Source organism: Papaver somniferum, chromosome 3 (assembly GCF_003573695.1).
Source record: "Papaver somniferum cultivar HN1 chromosome 3, ASM357369v1, whole genome shotgun sequence".
Lineage (NCBI taxonomy): Eukaryota > Viridiplantae > Streptophyta > Magnoliopsida > Ranunculales > Papaveraceae > Papaver > Papaver somniferum.
The window spans coordinates 175,357,978-175,374,278 of record NC_039360.1 but is presented as its reverse complement, the minus strand read 5'-3'; positions in this window follow the sequence as shown (position 1 = coordinate 175,374,278).

Here is a 16,301-nt window from a genome sequence, read left to right as displayed (position 1 = left end):
AGAAATTCTATCTAAACCTCCTTTATGTTTAAAATCCTTTGAAGTGTTTTCAGGGCTTGAAAAGAAACTTGAAAGGTTTTATCTTGATGTTGAGTTATACCTCCAAAAAGAACAAGATTCTCTTGACAAGCTAAATCAAGTTATGATGAATAATATTTATGTTGAGGTCGATATTGATTTACTGATCAGTGAGAGCATTGCTCCTTCTCTGCGTAATACAATTAGTTGTAACAAACTAAACGATCTACAAGAGGAGTTTAAATCTCAGTCATCTGAGTATATCACCTCAAAGCATGAATCGATTCATTGCTCAATTCCTGATACCCTCTATCAAGATAGTAATATTATCTTCTTTTATGAAGAAGCTAGGATGTCTCCTTTTATCAAAAGAGTTTCCCTTCTCAGTACTGAAAAATATCTGCATAAACTGTTTCTTGTAAGTTGGAAAACAAGAAATCAGAAACACAAATTTTTTTGAGTTCTCTTGAAGTTCTTTGATAGAATTATAAAAACAGTTCCTTGGGTGTTTCTCAACACTACAAGATGTAAGAGTTGCTGGAAAGAAACTCTCTCTTGGTTCCATGGTGAGCAAGACATTGTTAACCTCAACACAACTTGTTTGTGTTGTAAGTGCATCCTCACTAAGAAATGCCTTGTTATGTATACGGTGAGGGAAGCACAAGAACTGGGGCACACATATTATGTCGGGTATGATTTTGAATGTTTAGTAACGTTGTAGAATTCGATCAGATTCTTCTAAAAAGGTATGTCTCTAAACTTAAGCAAGTTTTATGATGATCTATGTACCTTGTGTACCGTTCATGTCTACCTAACTTGATTTGTTCTTAAGTTTCTTAAATGTTCCGGTTCGAAAATATTTGTTCGGGATGTTTTGGCCTTCATGGTGCACTTAAGGTATGCATACCAATTTGCTTACCAGTTTACAAATGAGTTTTTGTAATAAAATCCAGCGAAATTCGTTTGCATACCAGTTTCCATACTGAAAATCCGTTTGCATACCCGTATGCATACTTACCTGTAGACGTCGATATTCAGTAAACCTGTTTTCGCCGTATCTTCTTCGCTCGGACTCGGAATGACCTCATTCTTTTTGCATTCTCTTCGTATTTGAGTTCTATTCAAAATGGAAATGAGAATGCTTGATGAGTTAAGATTGGTCTTTTTCCCGTCTCTTGTTTTTGAGTGTTCTGCTCCGTTCGTCGCACTTGTTCCACTTCTCTTGGATTCTTGGAGTAATACTATTCTAAGCTCATTGTTATCTATTACAAGAATGTTGTTGGTGAATCTCAAAGAAGGAAGTTCAAGAATGGACAGTAGTACGCATTGCTATGGGATTCTTGAATGTTCACAATCATCTTTTGTGAACTATGGTGCATGGTCATTATTGACTTTGTATGTTCTTCTTTGTTCAGATAATCTTTATATACGCCTTAGGTAGATATTCTTAGTGTAAATCATTGCAAAAAAGATTGATTCTACCCTCTAAGGACAAATCATCTTATATGTGCATTACGAGTTTGTCTTGTTGTCTAGGAAACTTCTTATGAGAATTTATTTCTTGTGTTTTTAGAAGGATTACTAGGGTTTTGAATAGCCATTATTGTGAGTACACATAGCTATGTACAACATTTTCATCTTTAACGTTTTTAGATTTATTAATTTAAATTCTAAGTTTTTGGAAGATGATCTTTGCAATTTTAATCTTTATGATTTTATATATTGCAAATTGTTATGGGTTATGTTGTTTACGTCCGTGAACCTGTGACTGTCCCATACTTGTTCAAAAGTTATCTCCATTATGTCGGTATGAAAGTATTGATAACATGCAAACACGTTTAAGACCTTACAAGTCTGTGTTTGTGGCAATCTGAGTCTGAGGACAGAATCTCTTCTACGCATACCAAGATGTCTTCTAAAGCTTTTAACTATGCCAAATGTCTTGGGAATACCTCAAATGATTACTCCTTAGATGATTCTTCCAAATCCCGAGGTAAGAAGATTGTCCCATCTTGTGATGACATATCTCTCTCGGATGAGACATTGGGCACTATGGAAAAAGCTGAAATGAAGCTTACCAGAATTTCAAAAAATTCTACTAAGATCATTGATTTTCAGGATCATGATCAGCTTATTGATGAATTCGAAAAGTCTCTTGATCGAGAACATGAACTCTACAACATCATTGAGTCCTTCTCTAAGAATATTGAAAAACTTCTCCAAGAAACTACTCAACAGCGTGAAAAGATTAGTGTTATTGAGGATATTGTTAAGGAATACTCAATTAGAGAGAAACGTTTGATCGAGACGCATTCATCAGAGCTTAACATGCTTTATTAGAAAAAGAGAAATTAAAAGCATCCCTTACTCTAGCCGATGAACAGTGCAGATCCTTGGAAAAGGGAAACTCTGTCTTAAAGAGAAATTCTTCTGTACAAACTAATGGATTGCAGTACATGACGGATCTTACAGAAGAAGGTTGTGTCAAGAAAGGTTTACATAACTTGCAATCTTCTCATACGGATATTAAGATAAAACAGGTGTCGTTTATTGCTTCTCTTCCACGAACCTGTACATTCTGTGGGAAAAAGAATCACTATGTTATCCACTGTTTTGCCAGGAGGAAACAAATTTCTAAACTTCATAATTTGCTTCTTTCCACTGTCAATGGAACAAATAGTCAGTCAATTAATACAGTGAATCGTATGCCCACAGAAAACCATAAGCCTTATAAATATGATCTCTTTCCTAGAAATCATCACAGGGTTCAAATGCATTCTAGTGGTATAAATTATTGTGCTTCCGATAAAAGCATTTCCTGTGTTTATAAGACTGTTTCTGGTAAATCTAAGTCTAGAAAATGGATTCCGATCTATTTTGATCCTCTTGAACCAGTTGCAAGAGGTCCTAGATTTAGTCCTCAGAGAAAGCCCTCTGACGGATATGATGATCGAAATTTTGATAGTGGTAAAAGGTTTTCGTTCACTCGGACTTGATGAGATTGTTTTTAAGAATTAATAAACTAAAATAAAAGAAAAATATATATACAAAATATTGTCACAAGATGAAGATATGACCGGGACTCCGAATTCCACCAGACTTCAATTTCATGCAGTTTAAATACCAATTCTAAACAATAATAGCTCATGATATAAAGTTTCATTGACTCAATTCATTTCCTAAAATAGATTTCGAAAGTAATGGATGTAAATTTAAAGCACGGGATATCAAAACATTTAAGAAAGCATAACCCATCAATTGAAATGACAACCATTCAATGATAATCATGATTCAATTAAATACTGTGCAATTAGTCATAAAAAGAATTACTATAATCACCGCATTAGTGAAATTTGGCTTCCTTCATTATCCCGATGATGGGGTCTAGCTCCACATATTGGAAACACGCTCAAAATTCATTTTTATTGCTCAATGGGTGTTTACAAAGATGAAAAGGGAGGAAAAATTATTAAACCGGGTTGTAACACTTATTTTTGTTACAAACAAAACTGTTACGGAGAACAATAGAAGAAGTGTGTCAATGTCACTGTATCTATACGACAGCCACGTCTTTGTCGCTGTCACTGTAGCTTCAGCGACTGTTTTTAGCAGCAGTTGTTCTTCATGTTCTTTCTCCTTACGCAGCAGCAGAAAGATATTCTCTGCAGTTATGATGTTCACTCTGTACTGCTCCCCAAACTCTCCATACCCCCTCTCTGGTGCCCGAGAACCTATTTTATACTCAACAGGGTCATCCAATCTCTGCATTAACTCCGGAAATCTCTTCATAACTCGCCAGTGAAAAAAAATGTTCTCGGGAATATTTTCTTCCCTATTTTACCTCTTCACGCGTTGATTCTCTGCCAGCACACTCTGAACAGGTCAATACACGTTCCAGAATGCTGATCGAGTCATCAGAACATGTTCAAACTCTTCAAAACCCGTGAAATATTCTTCCCGAGAAAGTGTTGCTCTGTTTACTTCTAAGCGAGAATCCAGCCAATTTTAATCGATCAAATCACTCATGATAGTTTTGTTGGGACATATCACAACTACCCAACTAATTTCAGCCCTTTAGTCTACCTAGAACTCCTTCAAACTTCGATCGAAAATCACACAGTTATGTTCTTGATTTTCCCGCCAAAATGAAACTCAAAAGAAGAAGATGGGTGCTAAGGATGAATTTGGGTGCCCCTTAGCCAAATCTGGGGTCTGTATAGCAAATGTCCTATGGGGTGCCTTTAGCAGTTTTTCGAGCCGAATTTTCCAAAAATGTTTATTTCCCAAAAATACCTACAAACACACAAAACACCAAAATAAGTACAAAATCGAGTACCAACATAGAGAAAATTGAGGGCAACTTAGACACAAAAATGTGTTTATCAAATACCCCCAAACTTATTATTTGCTATTCCTCGAGCAAAACCAATCTAGAAAATAAAAACTTAACTCACTAGGTGGCCCTAGTGACCGAGATATAGTCTCGGGAGGGTTTACCAGAGGTGTACCCATAAAACCTTTACTCCATACCTTAGCTATCTATGCAGAACCTTGGAAGGCACTAAAGAATCTCCTTGGTTGGCATACAATCATTGACTATAGGAGGAAGTACCCTGATGCGAAATTCCAATTGTTGTACACGAGTTTGCACTCAAGCATACTAAAATTCATTTAAAGTGGCAGAGCTCTACTCAGATAGTTTCTGTACATCATAACCGGAGTCAACAAATCACATGGAAAGATTAAGAAGATGGATAAAGAGAAAAGATAGATGGTTTAAAGTGAACGGTGTTTCCCATATCTGTCTGAAGGCCTCTTCCAAGATGGACCTATCCTAATGGACTGAGATACCAGTCTGACTAATATCAGCACAACTGGCATATACAAGGGGACCAGTGGTCGATAAACCTAACTCTGGGTCAACACAACTGGCATATACAAGGGCACCAGTGGTCGACTTTATTGAATTTATTCCGGTTGGTCTGATGGTCTGGTCTTAATTCTCAAAAAAAAATGTTTTTTTTTGTATCTCAATCACCCTATTTCACCCTAGCAAAGGTAACAACTTGAATCGTGTGCCCCACCAAATCACTTAAAAAAATAAAAACAGAAGGATTAGGATTCAACGAGATATGGCGAAACTACCCTGTTTTTTTTAATTCTAACACCTGAGCTCTGTGCATTTATGAATAGACTCTTTAGATGTTTCCATCTAATCAGACTGGTTCCTCAACTCCTACAACCAAGATGTTTCCATCCACTTAGATAGGTTACTGCTATCCTTAATAGGCATAAATTTCTAGGCTCAGGAGTTTATTTATACTGCAACTAAAAAGTTTCTCCCATACCCCCAAACTTAAGTCTAACATTGTCCTCTATGTTCTAAAGATAAAATTAAAATCATGAACAAGGAGAAACTGTTACCACTTGAAGAAAAAGAGTTAAGGAAAGATATTACCGTGTTGCATGAGCATGGGTTACCTCCCAAGAAGTGCTAAGTTTAAAGTCTTCAACCAGACATCAGAAGGAATTAGTCACCTCATAGAATCATAAAGTAATAGCCGGAATAAATGTGGATCACCAAAACAAAATAGGGCTATCACAAGTAAAAGGAATCTGCAACATCCCAAGAAAATTAACAAATAAAGCACACCCTTGTCTAGTTTCCTGTTTAATACAACTACATCTAGTTGTGGTTCAGGTTCAGGTTCTATAACAGGGTCTAGATAAAATATTTTCATGGGTTGCAATTCCTCATAAGTTAGATCCGAATGTTCAGGTTCTAGAGTCTTGAAATACTCAACTAAGAATTTAGAAGCACATAAAATTAACCTGAATAACTAGGGATCCTCTAAGTCAATCAAATTTGACTTATGCAGCTGACCACAATGAGAGTGGTGGTGTTCCTTAAACAAATGTGTCGACCCTAATCTCCTAAAGTAATTAGGTTTAGTCTCAAAACTCAATAACTGACACATTTCAAATTCAAACGTTCCCACAATTGGAATAAAAGTTTTTGGTGCGAAAACAAAATCAATCTGGGTATCATAGCCTGGGTAAACCACATCAACCAGAGGATGGGTTTCTAACAACTGAACTTCTTCCTGGACATTATTAGGTTCGGGAGAGCTAGTATGACGGTAATATGGCACAATGGTTGAGGCACATACATCAAGTCCCAAGTGAGGGACCTTTCTAAGAGTTAAAGCACACTGAGAATGATAATCACCCCCAAACTTAGAGTTTTCAGTGTCTCTAGAAAGACTAGTCACAACTTCCCTAATTTCTAGGTCATCAGATTCCTGGAAATGGTCAATTGATTCTTCTAAGTCAGGTTCATCCTCACTCATCTCTACGAGTTTATGGTCTTATAAGACTAGTGTTTCTAAATCGCTAGACTCTAAAACAATATTCTCAGGGTAAACTTTTTCCTCTAAACCATCATCACAATCATATAAAGGATTATCAGCGAAAGTTTCTACTAAAGGCTCATTAACTAAGGTGTTAACATAATTACTTCCTCTGATTCACTGATAGGCACATCAAATAATGGATTATCCAACACACTGCAGGCTAAAGGATCATGAACTACATCATCTAAAATGGTGGTATCTCTAGTCAAATCCTTATCCTTTTGAATAGGTGAATAATTATTAAAATTATTTGGATTTGTATTAGAAACAACACTATCATTATAAAGCTCAATCGGAGTAACAAATTCCTGATCACTATGCCTACATATTTTATGTTCTTCATCAATACTATCCTCATCATAATCATCATTATAATAACATGAAAATGATCGAACCCCATCTAAATAAGTAGTATTACCAATTCTAACCTCGTCATCTTGATTATGTGAATAAAAACTATCCTTATTTTCAAGGGTGGTATTGGGAACACTATATTGGTATTTAAGACTATCTTGAGCAAATTTTTCTATAATCCTATTTGTACTCTCAGTAAATTGCTTGAGGGACTCTTCTAGAGACATCTTAGTTGACTGCTCTATGGACTCTTCTAGGAGCGGAATATTATAAGTCTCTTTCATAAATAATTGAAATTTCTGTGTTGACTCATTGAAACTCTTGAGAGACTCTTCTAGAGAAATATAAGGATTGTTTTGCTCGTATGACCTGTGGGTATGTGGATATTAATTGGGATCACAATGGTATGGACCATAACCTTCAAAAGTTTCGCGTTCCCAATCACTATTCACACTATGGTCATAAAAAGGATAATGTCCAAGCTGCTCAGTCGGATACTCATTGTATTGGCTACTATAATACCAGTTTGACATCCTAACTCCAAGGGAATTCTAAACAAGCACAAAGAAGGCTGACTCGACCACAACAAGCCTATTTAATCTAGCAAACAAAAAGCATGATTGCTCCAATTAGATTGTTTCTAGACCATCTTCTATTCTTTCGAAAAGGAATTCGTTACAATCTGAGCAAACCCCTCTGGAATCAATCTGAGTTAAAGTAAGTTGAATAGAGACGAGGGAAGATGCGTGGAGCTTTGATACCCAAGGCCTCACCGGCATTACAAGGCGGCATATTCAACTCACAGAAACCATCATGAAATTCAAAGTATGCTCAAAAGAGTAACCAATATTTTTCGAACGACTTTGCAATTAAGCTCGTTACCCTATCGGTCTCGTTCTAGTACAAATCTTAAGGCTTAGGTTGTAGATTACGTGTTCCTAAGGCGGGAAAGAAGGCAACGGTGATGAAATCCGAGTCCTTATCTTGATTTGGTCAGGCCTTGCCCTTTACTAAAAAATTAAATCCGATTTCAGGTCCTCAACATATATGCATACAAAATCATCCAGTAAACCCGCTGACAGGGGATTCGCGGGTGTTTAGAATTCTTACCTCCCATTCCAGACGGGGGATGAACCGTTGAGGTCGACTCGGGCCACCGACTCCAATGTCAGTGTACGAACCCGAGGGGCCGAGACAATATCGTAATTGTCGTCCTTCCCTGTGCAGTTTATATTTAAACCAACCCTTCCTTAGGGTTTTAAAAATAAAGTCCAATGTTCAATGTCCGAAAGAAAAGAAAAAAAAATGTCCAAAAATAAAATATTACAAAAATAAAAACCTTAATTACAGTTTCTAAATAAATAAAATAAAATAATATACAAAATATTCTTCTTCACTCCTTTTGGATTTCTACTTTCTTTCCTATTTGGGCTTTTCCTTTCTTTTCAGCACTTTCTCTTTTTTCTTTAGCTTAGCTCCAAATCTAAAAGCAAACAAAAATACCAAAACGCGTAAAAAAGAACGTAAATAAACCTAAAAACAAATCTATAAACAAATTCGTGTCGGCGGCGCCAAAAATTGATCGAAATTTAATAGTGGTAAAAGGTTGTTGTTCACTCGGACTTGATGAGATTATTTTTAAGAATTAATAAACTAAAATAAAAGAAAAATATATATACAAAATATTGTCACAAGATGAAGATATGACCGGGACTCAGAATTCCACCAGACTTCAATTTCATGCAATTTAAATACCAATTCTAAACAATAATAGCTCATGATATAAAGTCTCATTGACTCTAATTCATTGCCTAAAATAGATTTCGAAAGTAATGGATGTAAATCTAAAGCATGGGATATTAAAACATTTAAGCAAGCATAACCCATCAATTGAAATGACAACCATTCAATGATTATCATGATTCAATTAAATACTGTGCAATTAGTCATAAAAAGAATTACTATAATTACTGCATTAGTGAAATTTGGCTTCCTTCATTATCCCGGTGATGGGTGTAGCTCCACATGTTGGAAACACGCTCAAAATTCATTTTTATTGCTCAATGGGTGTTTACAAAGATGAAAAGGGAGGAAAAATTAGTAACCCGGGTTGTAACACTTATTTTTGTTACAAACAAAATTGTTACGGAGAACGATAGAAGCAATGTGTCAATGTCATTGTATCTATACGACTGCCACGTCTTTGTCGTTGTCACTGTAGCTTCAGCGACTGTTTTTAGCAGCAGTTGTTCTTCATGTTCTTCCTCCTTACGCAGCAGCATAAAGATATTCTCTGCAGTTCTGATTTTCACTCTGTACTGCTCCCCAGACTCTCCATACCCCCTCTCTGGTACCCGAGAACCTATTTTATACTCAACAAGGTCATCCAGTCTCTGCATTAACTCCGGTAATCTCTTCATAACTCGCCAGTGAAAAAAAATATTCTCGGGAATATTTTCTTCCCTATTTTACCTCCTCACGTGTTGATTCTCTGCCAGCACACTCTGAACAGGTCAATACACGTTCCAGAATGTTGATCGAGTCATCAGAACATGTTCAAACTCTTCAAAACCCGTGAAATATTCTTCCCGAGAAAGTGTTGCTCTGTTTACTTCTACGCGAGAATCCAGCCAATTTTAATCGATCAAATCACTCATGATAGTTTGTTGGGACATATCACAACTACCCAACAAATTTCAGCCCTTTAGTCCACCTAGAACTCCTTCAAACTTCGATCGAAAATCACACAGTTATGTTCTTCATTTTCCCGCCAAAATGAAATTTAAAAGAAGAAGATGGGTGCTAAGGATTAATTTGGGCTACGCATAACCTTGGGTGCCCCTTATCCAAATCTGGGGTCCGTATAGCAAATGTCCTCCGGGGTGCCTTTAGCAGTTTTTCGAGCCGAATTTTCCAAAAATGATTATTTCCCAGAAATACCTACAAACACACAAAACACCATAATAAGTACAAAATCGAGTACCAACATAGAGAAAATTGAGGACAAGTTAGACACAAAAATGTGTTTATCATATGACAAACACACCGTGTCTTACTCTCCTGGGATGAAAGACAACAAAATAAAGGAGAAGAACACGAAGATCAAACTGTCAGATGATATATACAACTTCTTTCTCGATGATCACAGTGGGATTAATTTCCACTCTACCACCTGACTCCGGGTATTCTTTTCCTTGTTTCTAACTTGAGAGGTGCAAGGAAATTTATTGAGAAACACTCAAGCATGTTGTATATTATTTCAGTTTGAGTTTTTTTTTTGTGTGTTGGCGGTCCACAAACGTCCGCGTCCTCCTCTTGAGAGTTCCTAGGGTTCCAAAAAACAAGAGTTTCCTTCTCCTGTTTTAATACACATATATATTACCCTATATTGTGTCTCTCTATGCCTAACAAAAATTATATGGAGAACTCTGCAAAATCTCAAGAGATTGTGCATCTTGATATGGAGGAAGAAGCTCAAGGACGTGAGTCAATTCAAAAGCTGGTTCTAAAGAAGATGCTTGAAAGAAAGGATCATAACTCCTGGATTGATGATTCTGTCAAGGATTTGATTCGTGTTCAGAACGATTCAATGGTCGAATTTGCAAATCTTCAACTGCAAATAAACCAACTCTTCGATGGTCAGACCAGAATCCTTGCTAATCAGAATATTCTGATACGGAAGCAAAAGAAGCTCATCATGGACTGCACCAAGGCTAGACAGCTTGCTCGGGTTGTTGATCGCAAAGTTAGTGTTCTAACTCATGAACATGGTGTGTCTACAGTCAAGAGAATAAAGGAAATCAATGATACCTTCTTTGATGGATTCATTGAAAGATACGAGGTTCTCAACGAACTTTGATTCTCTTTTCTATTTACCTAGTAAATCTTCTTTTCTTGTTTTTGTTAGAAGAATAACTAGAGTTTGGAATAGCCATTATTGTGATTACACATAGCTATTTCCAACGTTTTCATCTTCATGTTTTTAGATTTATTGGTTTAATTCTAAAATTGTTTGGAAGATGATTTTTGCAGTATTAATCTTTATGGTTTTATATAGGGATAATTGGAGTTTGGTACTCAGGTTTAGACCAACACTAGGCTTTGGTCTAACATTTATCCAACGTTAGGCTTTGGTACCTGGATTGGACGTTGACCTGCATTGACAATTTATAACCAGACTTTACTTAATTTTATAAAATAAAAATATTGATAAATTATCAACTTACAAATGTACCCCTGAATTGGATCTAGGATCCGACGGTTACAATCAAATGTACCCTCGGCACATTTCCTCGTTCCATCATCACGAACGACAGTCAACCCTACTCCTCACTGGTTAAAATCCTAATTTCACCATCTTTAGAAACCAAAATTGATGCAAACCCCATGTCATTCTCCTGTTAAAAGCTTATTATCTCCATAAATTTCTTCCATCGGCCTCTAAAATAACCAGCAGCAATCATTGTTCTTCAGTCTGATAACATCTTCACCCCTTCTTCAATCAGTTCTAGTCTCTGCTAAAATATCAGTTTCTTGTTCATGACAAGAATAAACCCATTAATATTTCCTTGTTCTCATCTGTAATTTCAGAATATTACATTACTCAATTTCTCCCTTCTCTGAATTTTAGGTGGAACTGTTAATTGTAGAGACAATTTCTCAATCCAGGGTTATAGTTTAGGTATGGACTATGATGATGGGAAGGTGAAATGGCAGTTAGGGTCGTGGTTGCAGTGGTAGTGAGAAAGTAAAAGAGACAGGAAAATGTGATGTACAGAGAGATTGAAGAAGAATTTCTTTGGAGACTTTCTTCAAACAGTTATTGAGCGTGAACTGGTGTTGGTAGAGATGTGCTTCTCTCTCTTCTTCTAACCCTTGTTTATCTCCTTCCCTGCAATTAAACGCACATCAAGACAATCCCATATCGCTTACACCATTCAACATCAGATTACAGTGACAAACCACGTCAATTTGTTTCCTCCACTTTCAACGGCAGCAACATTTCTTTTATCTAATCACTACCCTTCACAGACACCATTGATCCTTGTGTAACAACTCAAACAGACCCATCCACAGAAGAAAGCATACTTCTCTCTTCTTGCGATCATCACCTTTAACAATGGAAGCAACTCCCTTTTCATGTTTCACAATTGAACCCATTTTATTTGTTGTTTAAAACAGTACCACATCCAATCTTCTATTCCGAAATTCCTTGCAAACCTTATCTTTAAGAGCTCGGAATCACCATTAACAACAACAATCGGAAAATTGATAGCAACAAAAGTTCTTGTTGATTAAAATTGATAGTAGTGGCGGCCATAATTCGGAGAAGGTGAAAGGATTAAGGCTATATTGAATGGGTACTCTGTAAATATTAGTAGAATCAAGGGTATAATAGTAATCTCATTTATTTATTTTATTTATTTTATTTATTTTTTATTTACTAAACAGAAGTCAAGATTTAACGGTCAGCTATAGTCAACGTCCATTCCAAGTACCAAAGCCTAACGTTGGACAAATGTTAGACCAAAGCCTAGTGTTGGTCTAAACCTGGGTACCAAACTCCAATTATCCCTTTTATATATTGTAACTGTTTACGGGATTTCTGTGTTTACGTCCGTGAACTTAACTATCCCATATCTTTTCAAAAGTAAAGTCTTTCGTATGTCGATATTCATATGTTGATAAAAGAAGGAATAGACTTTTGATAAATACAAAAGTTAAGCCTATATTGTCAATTATTGATGGAAGATAGGTCAAAATCTTTTGTTTGCAAGGATTATGTCTATTGAATATCGTTATGCGAATAATGATGGAAAATAGAATGAATACTTGTGTTTTCCGCAGTAATTGATCTTCCCTGATCCATATTTTATGTATTACTGTGAGGCTCTGTAAAGTGTCTTATGTTGAGCATTGAACGACCAAGTTGATTATTTTTATGATTAGCTATGTTGTTGTTTCGTGAAGTACTTTATGTCGAGCATTTCAACTAAATTAATCATCTTGTTTGGTTATTTAGTTGTTGCTCCGTAAGTTTCCTTATGTCGAGCACGACCAATTAAATTGATTACTTTTGTGATTAGTTTGGTTGTGTATTTCGATTAGATAAATTATGGGTTCTCTTGTGATTAATCTAATTGTATATTTTTGAGTCTCCATAAGTCCACTTATGTTGAGCATTTGTCGATTAAATTAATCATGGATTCTCTTGTGGTTAGTTTAATTGAATATCTTGGATTCAAATTCATACTTGCATGTGATTTGTTATGTCCAAAGAAATCTTTATTTTCTTTCGAAATTAAGGTCGCTCTTGTTGTTCTTTCGGGAATGACATTTTATGGGGGAGAGTTCTTTTGAACTTGCGCTTAATTGCCAAGTCTTTCTGGGGAGTGCGGTTGTGGAATATTATAGGGGTTATCTTGTATCTTTACAAACTCCTTGATGAATGCATTTAGCTTCGGCTTTATGATTGCATCTAAATAAGATGATATACTTTTGCTTTCTTTTGGTCAAGAAATGTCTCTTTATGAAATTTCATTAGGATCCCGTTCTTATACCTTTGCCAATTTTATTGACAAAAAGGGGGAGAATTAATATGTAGTTCACACTACAAATACATATGGTTTTCGGATCATTATGTAAGGGGGAGTGGTTTCCATGTGAGATGGAGTATTGACTAGGGGGGAGTGATACATATCACCATAGTATTGTTGTTGAAGTTGTTATACAATTGGACTGTGACGTTGTGTACTGATACTATGACACTGTATAACAATGATTGAGAACTATTGTTTTCTTGTTGTTATAGCTACGGATTTTCAACAACGATGATGCTAAACTTACAACCTTTGGGATCATTGGAGTACTTGGAAGTGACGAAGATTTCGACTAATGTTGAAGATTAGACATGTGGCATAGGATCTACAAAAGTTAATTTATTTATTTTTTTGTATTCCATATGTATTAATAGTTTTGCCACTAAAATTGACAAAGGGGGAGATTGTAGAGCATTGCTCGGTCGAACTCGCATGTGTTGCTATCTCAAGCATGTTTGTCAATGTTAGTGATCAAAACTATAAGTCTTGATTTCTAGCCTATATAACTAAAGGTCTCGGACTAGGATAGAAAGTGTAGTTGAGCTCAAGACTCCATGACAATCATCATACAAGACGAATGACTACTCAAGGAACTGGTGGATCTTCATCGACTAAAAGGTATGTGGAGACTTGAACTTATCTGTCACTCAAAAGTCTATCTACTCTATCTCCTACTCTTGAGACAAAAGTCGTTTTGATATATAGGCTTTCACTATACACATTTGTTATTTCGAGCCGAGTGTAACTCGCCTATCTATTTCTCGAAATATGTGTTGGTAAATTTTTGCTTTAGCCAAATTCATCTTTACCTAGTGACGAATGCCATGTTATGTTTCAATCACTTTGGAAATTGCTTTGACGAAAAATGGTCTGTGAATAACGGCTATATAACGTCCTCTGAGAATGTTTCAATGACTGAAATGAGAGTTTAGATTACATAACCATTGGTAGGATATAAACATTGTTGTGGAAACACATATATGTATAAGTCCTTATTCCTTGAACCAAAGTTTGCGAACTTTGTTGATCAAGAGAAATGGAATGTGGCGTGAGCCAAATCCGCGAACTCAGTCCGCGAACTGCCGAAAGTTCTCGACCCGAGAATTTCTGCTGGAGTTTGTGAACTCCTTCTGTGAGCTTAAGTCCGCGAACTCAGTCTGCGAACTTGAGCAGGTTATATCTAAAATTGGTTGTTCTTGAACTCATGTTTATATAAACTAAGGAATGCTTTTGCAAACCGTGGCTATAAAGTTCATGAACCGATTCGAGTGAATCAAACCGTTTTTGCTTCGATTATGTCTTGTGTGGTTACATAAGATATAAGCAATTGAACAACTCTCTAACTAGTTCATTTCAGTCATTTGGACTAGTTATGGTGAAGAAGAATATGGTGGATATGAAAGTGATCATATGGCTAACCATTTGGTTAACTATTGTTGAACCAACAAATGTTAATGTTTGGGAACGGTTACATAAACCCAAAATTGGACATTTCATTTGTGCGTAACAAGCTAAGGTTTCGATCCAATGGTTGAGAAATATTAGCTTGAATCTAATCAGGTTTTCATCTAACGGTGAATATTGAATGCTTTGTTACCAAGCTAACATTGATTGCAAACCCTGATTTGAAAGACTATATAAGGGAGAACACTAGGAACTGGGAAACCTAATCCCCACACCTTACATGTGATACTAGTTGCATATATAGGGTCAATTCTCCTTTAACCTTTGGATTCTTCTTCTAAAACCAGGTTAACGACTTAAAGATTTCATTGGGATTGTGAAGCCAGACCGATACTACTTTTCTTGTAGTTGTGTGATCTGATCTTGCATCTTCTATCCTTACGAGTACAATTGTAATAATTGGCTTGAGATTTATATCTCCGATAGGCAAGATAGAAAAGTAATCACAAACACTTCGTCTCATTGTTTTTGATTCCACAATTTTTTTTTCGCTGCGTCGATTAGGATTATTGTGAGGTGATTGATAGTATTAGGCTGTTCTTCGGGAATATAAGTCCGGTTAATCAATTGGTTCCTGTTCACCTTGATTTATCAAAAGACGAAAGAAAACTCATAGGTATATTCGTGGGAGACGGATTTATCTATTACCATAGACTTTTCTGTGTGATACAGATTTGTTTATTAAAGTCTTCGACTTTGGGTCGTAGCAACTCTTAGTTGTGGGTGAGATCAGTTAAGGGAATCAAGTACGTAGCATCCTGCTGGGATCATAGGCGTAGGATCATAACTGTACCTTGGATCAGTGTGAGATTTATTGGGGTTCAACAACGGTCCAGACCGAAGTTAATTTGGAGTAGGCTAGTGTCTGTAGCGGCTTAATACAGTGTGTGTTCAATCTGGACTAGGTCCCGAGGTTTTTCTGCATTTGCGGTTTCCTCGTTAACAAAATTATAGTGTCTGTGTTATTTCTATTCCGCATTATATTTGTTCATATAATTGAAATATCACAGGTTGTGCGTTGTTCAATCAATTAGAATATCCGACCTTTTGGTTGTTGATATAAATTGATGACACTTGGATATTGGTCTTCGGTACCATCCAAGTTATCTCTCTAGTATTTGATAAAGACTCGCAGATTTCTATTTGCTTGAGTATATATCAAATCGAGAGATTGAGATATAAACTCTTTGATATACTTTTTATCTAGATTGAGTCTGACTGTCTAGTTGATTCTATAGAAAGTATATTGGAGTTTTTCCCTACAGATGCTAAGCGAAATATAAGGTGTAGTTGTTGTACCCCCACTTTTTCAAATGTTAGTGATCAAAACTATAAGTCTTGATTTCTAGCCTATTTATAGATATCTCGGACTAGGACATAGATAGTGTAGTTGAGCTTAGATTTCACAGAGTTCATCATTTGAAGACGAAGAAATACTAAGGGGAGCTTGTGG